Source organism: Equus przewalskii, chromosome 6, assembly GCF_037783145.1.
Source record: "Equus przewalskii isolate Varuska chromosome 6, EquPr2, whole genome shotgun sequence".
Lineage (NCBI taxonomy): Eukaryota > Metazoa > Chordata > Mammalia > Perissodactyla > Equidae > Equus > Equus przewalskii.
Window position 1 is genome coordinate 27610517 of NC_091836.1, and position 4994 is coordinate 27615510.

General features: G+C 54.5%; 1 long non-coding RNA gene across 1 annotated transcript; it reads left to right on the plus strand.

The window, feature by feature from the left end:
• Positions 1–470: 470 nt before the first annotated feature.
• LOC103546635 (uncharacterized) lies at positions 471–4028 on the plus strand. Its single transcript, XR_543731.2, has 3 exons — positions 471–616; positions 2131–2372; positions 2640–4028. It is a non-coding gene; the product is annotated as an uncharacterized lncRNA (long non-coding RNA).
• The last annotated feature ends 966 nt before the right edge of the window (positions 4029–4994 follow it).

Sequence of the window (4994 nt, forward strand, 5' to 3'; positions counted from 1 at the left end):
ACCCCTCCTGGGGGCAGGGAGGGAACAGTGCCCAGGTGAGGAGTAGCCTGAGAGAGAGGAGTCTGAGGGGTGTGTGTGTGGGTGGGTGGGTGCGCACATGTGTGCATACGTGTGCTGGTGGTACCGGGAAGGAAGACAGGAAACAGACATAGTCCCCTCTCCCTGCAAGGAACATGTCAGGAGGAGGGAAGAAGCCTGAGAGGTGGCCCGGAAGTTTCCTGACCTGTGAGGGGCCCTTGGGTGGATGAAGGGAGAGTGGGAGGAGGAAAGGCCACTTGACCCTCCTCCGGGACCTTTGAGTTGTCCTAATGGAAGTTGTTTCAAGAACTTGAGAGGAATTCAGCTCAATGGGAGGAAGTGACCAAGAGTCAGATCTATTCCGAGATGGGCTGGGCCGCCCCAGGAGGCACAGAAGGGCTGTAATTCATTCAACAAATATTTACTCAACACCCACCTCATTGTGCAGCCTCAGTTCAGGGGCTGGGCATCCCGCAGTGACCAAGACAGACCTGGTCTGGCCCTCTCAGAGCTCACCCTCTGCTGACGACGGCAGGCACCGAGAGCATCATGACCCCATCGTTCAGCATGTTGCAGTCCTGACGGGCACTAAGGAGAGGTTGAGTCCAGGGGGATTCAGGGAAGGCTGAATCACGGGAAGGAGGGAGGCAGGAAGGAGGGACGCGCTCAGGCAGAGGGAGCGTCTGTGTGGGGAAGCCTGCCTGGCTGGAGGGAGTGAGGGGTGGCCATGGCGGGCCTGACACTAAATGCAGCTGGTCATCAGGGCTGCGCAGACCACGGGGAGGACTTTGAACTTCGCCCTGAGAGCAGTTTGAAGCCACTGGAGGAGTTTAGACGGGGGAATGACACGATTCCACTTATGTTTTGAAAACAGTCCTCTGGCTGTGGGGTCAAGGGCATGAGCAGCAGCAGAAAGCAGCTTGGAGTTTGTGATGGGGTGAGGGCAAAGGATGATGGTGGCACGGCTCAGGGAGGTGGGTTGGGGCCGGAGGACATGGAGGTTGACTGGGCTGGGAGTGGTCAAGGCCAGCTGAGGCGTGCTGGGTGTGCGCTGTGCTCACTCACCACCTGAAAATCATGTAGGACGTTAGGTGCCTGAAGACATCCAAGAGGAGATCAGGAGAAGGCAGGTGGATAGACTGGTCTGGAACCCAGAGAAAGATCTAGGAAAAGACTTAATCTGAGCATTAAGGGTTGTCATGGGAGCAGATGTGGCTTCTCAGAAGACATGTACAAAGGAAGAAGAGAAGAGGCCTAAAGTGGAGCTTAGAGGAATACAGTAGAAATACCCCCCTTATCCACGGTTTCGCTTTCTGGGGTTTCAGTTACCCACGGTCAATCAGAGTCTGAAGATTTTAAGTAGAAAATTCCAGAAATAAACAATGCATAGGTTTTAAATTGCACACCATTCTGAGCAGCATGATAAAATCTTGCACGTCCCACCCTGTCCCGCCTGGGACGTGATTCATTCTTTTGTCCAGCGTGTCCGTGCTGTGTCCATGCTGCCCCGGAGTCACGTAGGAGCCGTCTCCGTGATCAGAGCCACTGTCATGGTATCACAGTGCTTGTGTTTAAGTCGCACTTATTTTACTTAATAAGGACCCCAAAAGGCGAGAGTAGTGACGCTGGCAATTCGGACATGCCAAAGAGAGGCCATGAAGTGCTTCCTTTAAGTGAAAAGGTGGAAGTTCTTGACTTAATAAGGAAAGAAAAAAATCGTATGCTAATATCCATGGCAACTTTTATTACAGTATATTGTTATAATTGTTCTATTTTATTGTTAGCTATTGTTGTTAATCTCTTACTGTGCCTAGTGTGTAAATTAAACTTTATCATAGGTATGAATAGATAGGAAAGAATACAGTATATATATATATAGGGTTCAGGACTATCCGTGGTTTCAGGTTTCCACTGGGGGTCTTGGAACATATCGCTGTGGATAAGGGGGGACTACTGTACTCACACTTATAGGAGAGTCATTAGAGGAGGAGCACCTCTGAGTTCTCTCATCTGTAAAATGGCTATAATGATGAGAGTTGCTGTAAGGATTAGGTAGGATGAAGTATATAGTGTCTGACTGTGTTGATGCTCATTGATGGTTCTTCTATGCAGGACATGTTTCCACAGTGGGCTTCCTCCTGGACCACGCTGGTTTACTAACGGCCCTTCCGAAGCTTGTCAAGAGGCCTGGTCTTCACAGCTACTGGCTGCAGCCCTACCCTAGACACTAGGTTCTGTTAATGCAGCCCAGGGCTGCCCTTGCATTTATAGGCCTGCAGGCTGCTGCTAAGCATGGGATCAGCCAAGCCCCCTGGATCTGTGTGAGGGGTGCTTTGAACCCAAGAGCCTACAAGGTAAGATGTAATGGGCAATCCTCAGACCTAGGATTGGCCAGTGCCCTTTTCAGCAAAGGCAGGGAAAGTGGCGGGCATCCCCAGATTCCACCGTCCATGCTCTGGGCTTTCCAGGCAGGTATCAGGAAAGGGAGACAGGGCTGGGGGTGGGAAATGTGGAGGGAAAGGGCAGGTTTGAGGAGATGCTGGCATGAGGAAGGGAGCGAGTCTCCAGGCTAGGTTGGGGATTCTCTGGGTCCCCCCATCCAAGTCTCTTACACCTTTCAGGGAAGCTGGGGCCGTGTCTGCTGCCTCTGAGGAAGGAAGTCTGGCTTTGAACATCTTTGGGAAGCTGGACGCCTGCCTCATGGGCCATGCCTGGAGCAACACTGCCCCCTCATGGCCTGCTCTTCAGGTGCAGTCAGTGGATGTTCGGTGAACTCAGAGCTGCCCTGGGAACTCCACCCGCCTGGCCTGAGGTCCACAGAGCTGCCCTCAAGAACCCCACCTCTTTCCCCTCTGGAGGTCCATAGAGCTCAGAACTGTCCTCAGGGAACCCCACTCCATCTCTCCTGAGGTCCACAGAGCTGTCCTCTGGCAGCCCACCCCACCTTCCTTGAGGTCTACAGGCTGCCTCTCAGTCTGCCGTCACCCGAGTTCTTGCCTGTCTTTGGCAGCCTGTCAGTCTGTCTTCAGCTGTGTGTACCTGAGAGTGTCTCTCTTTTGGGCTTGTGTTAGCCTTTGCTGCCTGGGCATATCTGTCTATCTGTCCTGCTGGCTTGGGCCGCCTGTCTCTCTGTGTCTGTGATCAGCACCTCCTCTCTCTCTTTCCATTGATCTCCACCTCACTCTGCCCAGGTCCCTGTTTCTGCTGCTTTGTCTCTGACTTGCTCCCTGCAGCCCTCCGCTGTCCGTGTCCTGGAGCTTGGGTCATGGCTGCCTTCCCTCCAGTGTGGGACTGATTTGGCTTTTTCTGCGATGAGTCAGGAACTCCTGGAGGGATGAGGGCTCTGGCCCCGCCCAGCAGTGGCCTCAGAGAGGATGCAGGAGGCAGGAGGAGCTTTGGGCCTGGCCGAGGACTGTGACAAGAGATTTTCCAAAATATTCTCCTGGGGCTGGGGTGGGTGGATTCCAGCAGATGTCTAAGGAGAATGAGCGAGCTGGCTGTCCACCAGCGTGGAGCTGTGCTGTGGGGCTGTTCTCGCTGCTGCCTGTGTACAGGGCTTTCCTAATCTCCTCAATCCTCACCTGGCTTTCTGTCTCCTCAGGGCCTTAGCACAAATTGTTTCTCCTTCTTGGAATAATCTTCCCCCTGAACCCTCACCTTAGAAACCACTTCCTCTAGGAAGTCTTCCCTGATTTACACCCTCTGGGATGGGGCCCTCCTCTGTGCCAGGACAGCGCCCTCTACTTCATCAGTGTTACCTGGTTACGGTCTGCCTGCCCGCCTTGTGTGTCTGTTGCTGTATCTTCAGTGTGTGGCTCTTTCTGGCTTTCAGTAAATACCTGTTGCAAGAACATTCGGGAGTCCCATCTGATTTCACCAAATGTTGCCTCCTCCTTGAAGCCTCCTCTCCCCTCTCTTCTCTTAGGACTGTGCTGCCCAATATTGTAGCCATTAGTTACTTGTGACTATTTACATTTAAACTAAGTAAAATTAAGAATTCAGTTCCTCAGTAACGATAGACCCATTTCGAATGCCCAGTGTCCACATGTGGCTAGTGGCTACTGACCGACTGGACAGTGCAGAAACAGAACATTGGCGTCATGACAGACGGTCCTGTTGGTCAGCACCGTCTTAGGACAATCTTTGGAAACTGCTCCTTTGTTCAGATTCTTTCCCATCCTCAGGGAGGATTGGACCATGATGGGTCCCTCCCAGGATTCCCAGGGCCTGCCACGTCAGGTGACACATGTGTGACGGATGGATGGATTGGTGGGTGGTGGCTCGCCCCCTGGGAGTCCCAAGGAAAGGGGTGGCGCAGGCTGCCTCTGAGCCGTCGGGGGGAGTTGTTGCTCTGCTCCAGGTTCTGTGCGTGAACAGAGGGCCTTTGGTGACTCTCAGCCTGAAACTTGAACTTGTGGGTGGCCGTCAAGAGACTTGGGGCTACAAGAGCATAGGGGTTCTTGCAGCTTAGGTGATGGACCGAAGGGCCTGACTTGGGGACGTTTCATGAGCACTGAGCCGTGCTGCAGGGCAGAGGTAGCTGGGACGGCTGGCAGAGGATGAACCACGGATGGCGTGGCTGGACCCAGGCTTCAGGGCAGGCTGGAGGGGCCCATCCCGTGCAGACTTGAGTTGCCAGAGAGGGGCCTGGGCCCTGGGAGAGGGCTGGGGCAGCTGCGAGGATAGAGTGCAGCCTGGCCCAGGGCAGAAAGGAGTCAAGCAGGCCTGGGGGGCCCCCCGCCCCAATCCCTCACCAGCAGCTGGGCTGGGACAGTCATGGCGGTCAGGGTCAGAGCAGGGTCTGACCTCGCAGAAGCAGGAGGTCAGCGAGGGCCTCCGTTCTGTGCCTGTGGCTCCTCTCCACTCAGTACCCCAGAGGCTCCGGGCAGCCGTCCTGCTTTGTTCGGGCTGCTCTGAGGTGAAAGGGACCTGCTCACCCCTGGGCAGGAGAGGGGGCCGTCAGGTGGTCAGGCCCA